Consider the following 12,668-nt stretch of genomic DNA (forward strand, 5'->3'; position numbering starts at 1 on the left):
TGTTCATGTCTTCTGCTCATTTCTCAACTGGATCATTTGTTTTTTTCATGTGGAATTTGATAAGTTCTTTATATATTTTGGATATTAACCCTTTATCATGTATGACATTTACAGATATCTTCTTCCATTCTGAAGGTTGTCTTTTAGTTTTATTGATTGTTTTCTTCATTGTACAGGAGCTTTTTATCTTGATGAAGTCCCAAGCTCATCTTTTGTGTTTGTTTCCTTTGCCTCTAGAGACATGTCTCCGGAGAAGTTGCTACGGCTAAGTCAGAGAAGTTTCTGTTTATGTTCTCCTTTAGGATTATGATGATTTCCTGTCTCACATTTAGGTCTTTCATCCATTTTGAATTTATATCTGTGTGTGGTTTAAGAAAGTGGTCCAGTTTCAGTCTGCATGTTGCTGTTCAGGTTCCCCAACACCGTTTATTGAATAGACTGTCCTTTTTCCTGTGGATGTTCTTTCCTGTTTTGTCAAAGATTAGTTTATCATACTGTTGGGGGTCCATTTCTGGGCTTTCTATTCTGTTCCATTGATCAATGTGTCTGTTTTTGTGCCAGTACCATACTGTCTTCATGACTACAGCTTTGTAATATAACTTAAGTCCAGAATTATGATGCCTCCAGCTTTGCTTTCTTTTTTCAAGATTTCTTTGGCTATCCAGAGGCTTTTGTAGTTCTACACAAATTTTAGGATTGTTTGTTCCAGCTCTGTGAAAAATACTGGTGGTATTTTGATAGGGATTGCATTAAATGCACAGATTGCTTTGGGCACTATAGGCATTTTAGCAATATTTGTTTTTCCAATCCATAAGAATGGAATGTTTCTCCATTTCTTTGTGTCATCTTCAGTTTCTTTCTTTCTTTTTTTTTGTATATTTTTTTATTGGAGTTCGACCTGCCAACATAATATAGTATAGTACCCAGTGCTCATCCCATCAAGTGCTCCCCTCAGTGCCTGTCACCCAGTCAACCCATTGCCCTACTGATGATCTCACCTTCCACTACTCCTTTTTCATTTCCCAGAGTTAGGAGTCTCTCATGTTTTGTCACCCTCTCTGATTTTTCAAAATACCATGGACTTTCTTCACAGAGTTGGAAAAAATTGAAGATTTGTGTGGAATTAGAAAAGACCCTGAATAGCCAGGGGAATACTGAAAAAGAAAACCAGAGCCAGGGGCATCACAATGCCGGATTTCAAGTTGTACTACAAAACTGTGATCATCAAGACAGTGCGGTACTGGCACAAAAGCAGACACATAGGTCAAAGGAACAGAATAAAGAACCCAGAAATGAGCCCTCAACTCTATGGTCAACTAATATTCGACAAAGCAGGAAAGACTATCCACTGGAAAAAGGACAATCTCTTCAATAAATGGTGCTGGGAAAATTGGACAGCCACGTGCAGAAGAATGAAACTAGACCATTCTCTTACACCATACACAAAGATAAACTCAAGATGAATGAAGAACCTAAATGTGAGGCAAGAATCCATCAAAATCCTAGAGGAGAACACAGGCAACACCCTTTTTGAACTTGGCTGCAGCAACTTCTTGCACGATACATCTATGAAGGCAAGAGAAACAAAGGCAAAAATGAACTATTGTGACTTAATCTAGAAAAAAAGCTTCTGCACAGCAAAAGAAACAGTCAAAAAAACTAAAAGAAAACCTAAAGAATGGGAGAAGATATTTGCAAATGACATTTCAGTTTCTTTCATAAGTGTTCTAATTCAAATCCTAACAGATTTATTCTTCATGATCAAACCAAAGCTAAGCCCACATTCTGGGGCTGAGTTTGCTACATTTTCCTATGGTCTCTCTTACTGACATGTTTTATTTTCCCTAATTCAACTACCAGTAGATCACACTAATTTAAACTTCTGGAATGCCTTAAGATGCTGTCCATGGACTGACAACATGCAGCATGGTTGTCAGAATTTGTGCATTGCTTTATCAAGGATTAATTAGAAATTTATCTCATGAACTTGGCTGAATTCTCTCCAACTATATCTTTTCTCAAAACATACTTTGTATTTCTTATCTTCCATATTTAGAGACATAGCAGTAAATTGAAAAACCTAACAATCATCACCATCATCAGAGTTCAAAGCAAGGAAATGCCTCCTAATTCTGTTCCTTCAGTCATGTACAATGAGTTCCAGTCAAATTGATCCTTTTTAACTTTAAAGAATTTCTTTCTCTCATTTCTTGTCATTACAGGCCCTGTTTCTCCTACCCATAATGCAATCAATTCCTCTTTTTATATACTGTACACTCTATACTAATGGTTGGCTACTTTTCTTATGTCCTACTATATTGTAAGCAATTACTATAGGCAAGGAGTATGACAGATAGAGGGTTCTTTTTTTTTCCTAAAGATTTTATTTATTTATTTATTTAGTTAGTTAGTTAGTTAGTTAGTTAGTTAGCTAGTTAGTTAGTTAGTTTAAAAGAGAGAAAGGGGGGTATCCCTGGGTGGCTCAGCGGTTTAGCACCTGCTTTTGGCCCAGGGTGCGATCCTGGAGTCCCGGGATGAGTCCCACATTGGGCTCCTGGCATGGAGCCTGCTTCTCCCTCCTCCTGTGTCTCTGCCTCTCTCTCTCTTTCTATGTCTATCATGAATAAATAAATAAATAAATAAATCTTTAAAAAAAATAAAAGAGATAAAGGGAGAGAGAGCACACAAGTGGGTGTAGGGGAGAGGAAGAGGGAGAAACAGACTCCTCATTGAGTATGGAACCCGATGTGGAGCTCAATCCCAAGACCCTAGACTCATGACCTGAGCTAAAGGCAGCCACTTAACTGACTGAGGCACCCATGGTGCCCTAGATAGCGGGTTCTTAAAAATATTTCTGTATAGATGAACAAAAAAATAAGCAAATGAAAAGTTATAAAAATATTTTATAATGTATTTCTAAGCTTTAGACAATTTCTTTTTTGTTTTTAGAATTATTGTTATGAAACTCACTACTGCAATTAAACTAGTACACTGAATGATTTTTTAAAAAATGTACAATTTGTCTTTTATTTCTGTGTGTGTGTTTATTTCTTTTATTGGAGTTCAATTTGCCAACATATAGCATAACACCCAGTGTTCATCCCATCAAGTGACCCACTCAGTGCCTGCCCCCGAGTCACCCCCAACCCCTGCCCACCTCCCTTTCTACCACCCCTTGTTCGTTTCCCAGAGTTAGGAATCGCTCATGTTCTGTCTCCCTTTCTGATATTTCCCACTCATTTTTTAGCCTTTCCCCTTTAATCCCTTTCACTATTTTTTATATTCCCCGAATGAATGAAACCATATAAGGTTTGTCCTTCTCTGATTGACTTATTTCACTCAGCATAATACCCTCCAGTTCCATCCACGTCGAAGCCAATGATGGGTATTTGTCGTTTCTAATGGCTGAGTAACATTCCATTGTATACATAGACCACATCTTCTTTATCCATTCATCTTTCGATGGACACCGAGGCTCCTTCCACAGTTTGGCTATTGTGGACATTGCTGCTATAAACATTGGGGTGCAGGTGTCCCGGCAGTTCACTGCATCTGTATCTTTGGGGTAAATCCCCAGCAGTGCAATTGCTGGGTGTAGGGCAGATCTATTTTTAACTCTTTGAGGAACCTCCACAGAGTTTTCCAGAGTGGCTGCACCAGTTCACATTCCCACCAAAAGTGCAAGAGTATTCCCCTTTTCCACATCCTCTCCAACATTTATTGTTTCCTGCCTTTTTAATTTTCCTCATTCTGACTGGTGTGAGGTGGTATCTCATTGTGGTTTTGATTTGTATTTCCCTAATGGCAAGTGATGCAGAGCATTTTCTCATGTGCTTGTTGGCCATGTCTATGTCTTCCTCTGTGAGATTTCTGTTCATGTTTTTGCCCATTTCATGATTGGATTGTTTGTTTCTTTGCTGTTGAGTTTAATGTGTTCTTTATAGATCTTGGATACTAGCCCTTTATCTGATACGTCATTTGCAAATATATTCTCCCATTCTGTAGGTTGTCTTTTAGTTTTGTTGACTGTTTCTTTTGCTGTGCAGAAGGTTCTTATCTTGATCAAGTCCCAATAGTTAATTTTTGCTTTTATTTCTCTTGCCTTCGTGGATGTATCTTGCAAGAAGTTGCTGTGGCCAAGTTCAAAAAGGGTGTTGCCTGTGTTCTCCTCTAGGATTTTGATGGATTCATGTCTCACATTTAGATCTTTCATCCATTTTGAGTTTATCTTTGTGTATGGTGAAAGAGAATGGTCTAGTTTCATTCTTCTGCACGTGGCTGTCCAATTTTCCCAGCACCATTTATTGAAGAGATTGTCCTTTTTCTAGTGGATAGTCTTTCCTGCTTTGTCGAATATTAGTTGACCATAAAGTTGAGGGTCCACTTCTGGATTCTCTATTCTGTTCCACTGATCTATGTGTCTGTTTTTGTGCCAGTACCACACCATCTTGATGACCACAGCTTTGTAGTACAACCTGAAATCTGGCATTGTGATGCCCCCAGCTATGGTTTTCTTTTTTAATATTTCCCTGGCTATTCGGGGTCTTTTCTGATTCCACACAAATCTTCAGGTAGTTTGTTCGAACTCTGTGAAGAAAGTCCATGGTATTTTGATAGGGATTGCATTAAACGTGTAAATTGCCCTGAGTAGCATTGACATTTTTACAATATTAATTCTTCCAATCCATGAGCATGGAATATTTTTCCATCTCTTTGTGTCTTCCTCAATTTCTTTCAGAAGTGTTCTGTAGTTTTTAGGGTATAGATCCTTTACCTCTTTGGTTAGGTTTATTCCTAGGTATCTTATGCTTTTGGGTACAATTGTAAATGGGATTGACTCCTTAATTTCTCTTTCTTCAGTCTCATTGTTAGTATATAGAAACTCTCCCTCTTTGCAGATGAAATGGTACTGTACATAGAAAACCCAAAAGACTCCACCCCAAAATTGCTAGAACTCATACAACAATTTGGCAGTTTGGCAGGATACAAAATCAATACAATTTGTCTTCTGATTGTGAAAAACTTTCTGTTATCACTTGTAATAATTTATCTCCCTCATTTTGATATTTTCTCATCTGACTATACATGTGTTGGAGCTGCACAGGCTACATTTTGTAACTCTGTTTTCATTTCTGTGTATTTCTATTGTTTCTCCAGAATCATCCAGCATGTTTTGTAGCCATGCCTAAAAGTGATACACTTCAATATCACTCACATTGCAATCACATTGCCCCAGTCTCAGTCAAAGGGCATCCAGGAAATATGGTTTTCTTATGCACTCAGGAAAAGGAAATGCCACTGGTGACTACCTAGCCAACCTCTACCACATTTACTTACTTGTCTCTTCCAATATACTTTTTTAAAATTTACCCTAGATAGTCTATTTATCTCATCTACTAAATCATTTATTCAGTCTTTGTTGTCAACATTTTTAGTTTATTTTTATAGATGCCTTTTCAATTTAGTAAACTATCCTCATTTTAAGAATGCTATTTCGCATTTAACTCTTTAAGGATTCTAAACAAAATTGTTTTAAACACCTTGACCATTTACTCCATTATTACTATTTTCTTTTTTAAATTTAAATATTTTATTTATTTATTTAACAGAGAGAGAAAACACAAGCAAGGGAAGTGGCAGAGGTAGAGGGAGAAGCAGGCTCTGCATTGAGCAGCAGGCCTACATGGGGCTCCATCCTAGGACCTGGCAGCATAATCTGAGTCAAAAGCAGACACTCAATCAACTGAGCCACCCAGGTACCTCCATTATGACTATTTTATTATATGTGACTTATCCTATTTGTTGGGACAAATGGCAGTCATTATTATTAATTTGTTTATGTATTTTCTAATTTTTATATGAAAGCTGATCATGTATGGAAAATTTTCCCATTTCTCTCTCAAATCAATCTGAAATCCTTTGCTATCTCAATTCTTTTTTCTTTTCATGTACTGTTTCGAAGTTAATATGGAAATACAAAAGATTGAGAATGGTCAAGGCACTCTTATAGAACTAGTTGGGAAGACTTTATTGCCAAAGAGCTTGAAATTTAGATTAATTTGGTGAGAAATGAACAAAGTAAAAATATTGAGTCTTCTATTATTATTGAGTCTCCCACATTCTAACTTCCATAAATGTTTTTACAGTTTTCTGCATAGAATTACTATATTTATCCTGATATTTGGCATATTTATGCTATTGTAAAAGTTGTCTTTTTAGAATTACATTTTGTTTGTTTCTAGTATATGAAATTCAATTGACTTTTATATATTGACCTTGTGTTTCACAATCCTGATAAATTCATCTTTTAATTCCAATCATTCTTTTTTATTTTTTTATGTGCATCATCATATTATTGTTAATAATGACAGTTCATTTCTTCCTTTTTGGTCCTTATATTTCTTTTTTCTCCCTCTTGCCTAAATATTCTCTATAGAATGTCCAGTACAATTTTGAATAATTATGATCTTAAAAGACACCCTTGTCTGCTACTTGGTCTCATAAAGTAACCTTTTCACATTTTACCATTAGGTAAGATATTTACTGTATGCTCTTTGTCACTACAGTTTATCAAATTCTATTCCTTCTATTTCTAGTTTGCTAAGTTTAAAAAATATATATATGAATGGGTGTTCTCCCCAGAATATCAAGTAAAAACAAAATATTATGTAGTACTGAAAAGAGTAAAAGTAGCTAACTTTTACTGATGTTTATTTGGAATTAGGCATTACTCCAAGTGTTTTACTTATATTAAATCATTTAATGAACATAACAACCATTGAAGTAGGTTCTAGGAATGTAAACATCTTACAAATTTAAAATCTGAGTCTCAGAAAGGTTAAATACCTTGCCCATGATCACACAATTTATAAATGGAGGAACTGGCATTTGAATCCAGGAATCTCTATGTTTAGAATCCTTATATAATATTGTCACTTCCATAAACTTTCTACATAGTACTAATATAGAAGATAAATTTAAGCTCTAGACATAGAACACATGCAAAGTAGGTGCTCAATAAGTGCCAGTTGATTCTGCTTATCTACTGTTCCCTGAGTCATCAAAACAAAATCATTTCCAAAGTTTAAGGCTTAATTTGAGTTGATTACACTTTAACATTCTTTACCTCTTGGGCTATGAGAAATGAAGATACAACCATGAACTTACTACAATTGAGCAAATTATTTGAATCTCTAAAAATCCCTGACTCAAAAATGGAATACTGACCACATACTTCCCTTCCTTCACTCCCCAATTCATCCTGAAAGCTGTAGACAGGACATGTGTCATTCCAGTTGTATTGCTGTCATATTCAGAATTTAAACTCCAGCTGAATACAGCATGATCATATGAATGATATTTAAATGGTAACATATCAAGCAAGTGTACAATATTCCATTAAAATTGGCCAGAGTATCGTATTAATTTTCTCTTAAGCATCCTTATGGATTTGATGTCTTTTTAGTTACATACGCATACAATTTGAAATACTATATTCCTCCAGTTTTCCTCCTTATGCTCTTATGACTATTTGTGTGCTTACAGCCTATATTTATATACATTGCTTTGTAAATATTTATTCACCTATGTGCTTCTCTCACAGCAATGTGTACACCTTGACATAAGACACAGTCATGTTTATCTTTGTATCCCCACCACCTAATACAGAGAATGACACTAGTTATGGCTAAATGAATATTAATGGAGTGGATAGAGAATGGATGGATGAATGGATCTGAAGAGAGAGACCACTCAGAGTTCCATGTTGAGTTATCCACTGACATTTTTAACTTCTGTTGCCCAGATCACTATGGCTATGCAAATACTTTTATCTTTCTGCTTCAGAAATATTAGACTTTTTCTTCATTCATTATATTGAAATTGCTTCCTAGATGATGGATAGTTTGCTTTTCCCCACTAGTTTACCTAACATGACCCTCTGTGATCTTTTAAACATGTTACCAGCCTCCTTTCCTTTCTTTTCATTTGTTTTCTGATTTACATTTAGTAAGCCAATGAAGGAAAGGAACTGGTTCAGGGGAGTTCAGTCTCTAATGCGTATCTCATAAAGCTGCCAGAAATTACAGGCTTTGCATTAATAGAGTCCTCTGCAAATAAACATCTAAATACTACAGAATTCCATGCTTATGTAATTTTAAGGCTTTAAATCAGAACAAGGAGCTGACATTGGTTTTTATCTTATTCAGCTCCCAACAAAAAGTCCAAGGTTGAATTGTAGCTGGTTTATCATTTTGGCTCAACATCTGAGTTCTGGCATCCAGAAAGCAATCCTACCTGCTGTACCTTCAACCTAACAATATATTTTTGTGACTAAATATTTTGTAGTATGTGTTTCATGCAGCCATTGGATGTGTGTGTGCACACTTAGTTGAAATATGGATGTTTTCTTTCATTCAGTTTGAATGTAAAAGCAGCTCTCTGAATTGCCTCAGGGTACTTTTCAAATTCCCTGTGATATCACCCAGTTGGAATTATGCACACTCATTTTCTAAATTCTGCAAAGAAAATCATTGAATTCTCTGTAACATTTACCATAACTCAGAAAATTTACGCTGCTTTTTTTCCTTCTTCTATCCCTACCCCCTTTCCAAAAGGATACTTCTCCTGGCTCTATCTCCTTGAGCGTTAAATGCTTTTAGAAATCATTCATTTTTATTATCAGCCATCTTGCTTCATTTTATTTGCCACAGAATTATTCCATAGTCTAGTCTTATTCTTAGCTATAAAAAGAGAATACCATTATTTGAATTGAAGCTCTGTCTCATATGTGCTAGGTTTAGTTCAACAATATAAAAAAATCCTACCCTGATGGATAGAATATACTCTAAAGTCCTAAAGAAAAAGAAACCCAGTGTATGGGGTCTTAATCTCTCCTTTCTTTCTGGTTACTTCCCTTGGCTTTCTACTACCTTAACAAGGACTCTCACACTCTAGAGGGCCGTAAATTCTCCCAGGTAAATTATAAAATTTGTGTATTACCCACACTTTACTCTCAGAGATTTTGATTCAGGAAGTCTAGGTTAAGGCCTTGCAAATTGCATTTCTAAAAAATAATCCCAAGGAGTTTGATACAAGAAGCACAGGGATTACATTTTGAGAAGTACTGACTCCCGAGAAAAATTGTAACTCTTTAACACTGCACTACATCTTAATCAGCTTTCCCCTATCATTCTCTTCTCTTTGCCTGACACTGCTCTAAATGTTTACAGTCCATATTTACTCATATTTTTGCCACCTTTCTATACATCTCCATGCCCTTATCACTTCACCGTTGTAAGTGCTCAGAATGTCCTTTCTTTCTACGCACTCATTTCCTTAAGATCTATTTCCAATAATCTCTTTTTTGCGCAGCCAGAAGTCAGTCACTCTGTTATAAATGTGTAATAAGTGAATGAATCGACCACCATTTACCAAATACCTAAGTGCTTAAATATATGCAATCTCATTTACCTCTCCCAATCTTACAAAGACCATTTATTCTTTTCATTTTACAGATGAGGACAGTGAGTGTTGGAGATGATTTGTGACTTTTGCCAAAGTTACAGAGCTGTTAGTACTAGAACAGAGAATCAGATCCACCTCAAATGATCTACAGTCAATACTCCTTTCCCTCCTTTTCACTGCCTTTCATAGATCCTGTTCAGTGAATTTCATTTTTCACTTTATTCATGACTCATCATGACCCTGATCAGATTGTATTGTACTTATTCCTTTATAGGCTTCTCTTACCTACTAGATTGTGTTCCTTTCAAGGTCAGAGGCTAACTTCTCTGCTCAGTGGCTAGACAGAATACACATGCATCATGTTAGTTGACTGAATAAATGTAAGTCTGCATGTTTAAGCATTTTCTGTGGTGGATGTTTGTCACTTTGGGACCACTCAATATGCATCGCCCTTTATAATAGCTTCCTGGTTTACTGCAGGAGGTTACCTTTTCCCCACTGCTTACAATTTTTTAGACAGTACAGTATAAATTCTAGGAATCTCTCTTACATAAAGGAAACTGGAAAAGGAGAACTCTTAAGTGGGTGCCTCAAGGATTGAGGTATTCTCCTAAATCCATTCATTTTAATAATGGCAACAGTAGTGTTCTAACCAGACGGTTCAGGGTATTGACATAGCTGCAGGGCTTCTGTCTCCTATTTTTTTTTTGGAACTTCTTTGGTTCCCACTTATCCTCAAGCCCCATTCCCCAGCATCTCAAATCCTTGTGAATCCTCTATGCCTAGGCAATAAATTTCCTTTTATTAGACATAAAGTCTCTGTTGCTTACAGTTAAGAATCATAACTGATATGTCTGCTCTTCAAAGAAGCCATTTTAGCTTTCCTTGCTACACAGTATGATTTTTACAAGCAACCACCAAAACCTATGGAATAGAACTAAATAAGTAAAAATTGCATGCTATTCTTAAGACCTAAGCTGTGATAAGCAACCTTTAACATCAAAATGTTTTTAAAGGCTTGTTTGGAGTTGATTATTCATGCTGACCCTTCTCACAGACATAGAAGCTGGATTTTTACTAGCACTTTATGAGACAGGCCATTTATGATGTCCAGAGGCAATGCAAATTTGTGATTCATACTTATAAAAGGCAACAGTGGCCACTGAGTTTGACATTGTTTACCTAAAGGGAATAATAAGATTTTATGAGTTTTTGCCAATATTTGCTTACTTGCAGATGTGATTAGACAAGGGCAAGTGCTCTCTTGGTGCAGAGACTCTATTGGAGGAAAACAAAGTATTGGAGTTCATGGCATATTAATAATAATAATAATAATAAAAGCTATGGAGATTAATGTACTTTGAAGGGGAGTATTTACATGCCCAGATAAAAAGCTCAGGTTTCAAAGGTGTTCTGTTGCTGCATGGAATAAAAGCTGAAACTATTTTCAATAAAACTAGTGGCTAATAAAAGCTCTCAAAGAAGTGGATATTCATTCTTTCCCTCTTTCAACCAACTTTTATTGAACACTGGCTATGTATTAGGTGCCAGGAATGAAAAGATGAACAAAGAACAGTTCTACAGAGGAGGTAATATCTGATCTGAGTTTAGATAAAGAACAGGTTTGTTTCAGCCCACAGAGCCAAGATTGGACTCCCAATCTTAAAAGACTTTGATAGGAAGATAGGAAGACAAAGTTACAAGATTGTGCTGGGGAGTAGTTGGAAATAAAAATGGGTTTGTGGGATGAGGTGACTTTGGAGGGCTTTAAAAGCAGACTAGCTAAGACAAGGTTGTTTAAGAAAGTAGACACAACTGGAAAACTGAGTATTCAGAGGTACTAGCAATTTGGGAAGTTATTTTGTAAAGATAAAATGTAGAAGGAGATGAATCATAGAAAAACTGAATTTGAGATTATAGTAATGGATCAGCCAGCAAATATCGCTTTTCCCCCCATATATTATATTTTAACATTAACAAGTGACAAATTCAAAAGACCTGACAGTATTTACACATTATTTAATGTTCCATTTAACATTTTAAAATTTAAAATCTTCTCTTTCAGAAATCCAACCGCAACAAGGTATAGCATCATCATATATAAGAAGAATCTGGTAGTACTCATGGGGAGGTGAGGAGGAGTTATAAGGATAAATGGCTTGAGACAGCAAGTCTTGAGTTCTGGTAAAATGTGGAGAATTTAAAATAAGAAAAGAAATCTACCCTTAACTATAAACAATTGCATTATATTCAGTAAATATGTATTTCTATATTTTATTGAATTAAGATATCATTTATTATAAAGAATATCATCACTTAAAGTATCATTGAAGAAAGAAAAATCACTGCTAGTTAAAATGTGATTCAGTGCTACCATGTTATTGATTAAAAGATGTGATTCAATTTTAGAAATATGAAAATGTGGATATTTTAGAACGAGTGAAATATTACAGGTACCTAGTATTAATCAAGCCATAATGAATTTGTTTATATGTTTCTTTTAGTAACCCTTATGAACTATATTATAAAAGCAGTCTGGTGTAGGGGAATAGGCTTGATTCAGCTGAGACAGACTTAAGAATAAGTCCCTGGTATATCCCTAAATAAACCAGTGACTTGGGACAAGTTTAGTTAATCTGAGCTTCAGGTTCTACATAAAGAAAACAGGAATTGATCACTGCTATTTTGTAATCTATTATAAGTATTTTAAAAAAAACAGGTAAAATGCCTAGCATAATACTGGCACATCATAAATAGTGCTAAAAAAATATCAGCCTAATGGGTTAATTCCTCTCACATTCCATAACGCCCATGAATTATATGAAAACATCAGATGCATTTTACTTTAGGGACTGCTAATACAATGCAGGCCATACTAAGACCTTTAAAAGTATATCTCAGTCTTAGAAAATTGAGACTGTAAAATTTCGGGTAAAAGAAAACATAAAAATGGTGCTTGTGCATGTCACCAAAGAATTCTTGCTTTACAAGAGGTATAATTTTAGGATTGTTTTAGCACTCTCTCCTCAATCAAAGTGTATTTAAAATACTATAAGTTCTACTAATATTTGATTTAAGTAAAACTTTTCAAAAATATTTCTTTTTAAATAAAGGGAAGTGAATGCTAAAGTTTATGGGCACAGAATTTTAAAACAGGAGGCAGGATAATAGAACAGAGAAGAGAAAAGGTTTTTGTCAGTAGT

Source organism: Vulpes vulpes, chromosome 12 (genome assembly GCF_048418805.1).
Source record: "Vulpes vulpes isolate BD-2025 chromosome 12, VulVul3, whole genome shotgun sequence".
NCBI classification, from domain to species: domain Eukaryota; kingdom Metazoa; phylum Chordata; class Mammalia; order Carnivora; family Canidae; genus Vulpes; species Vulpes vulpes.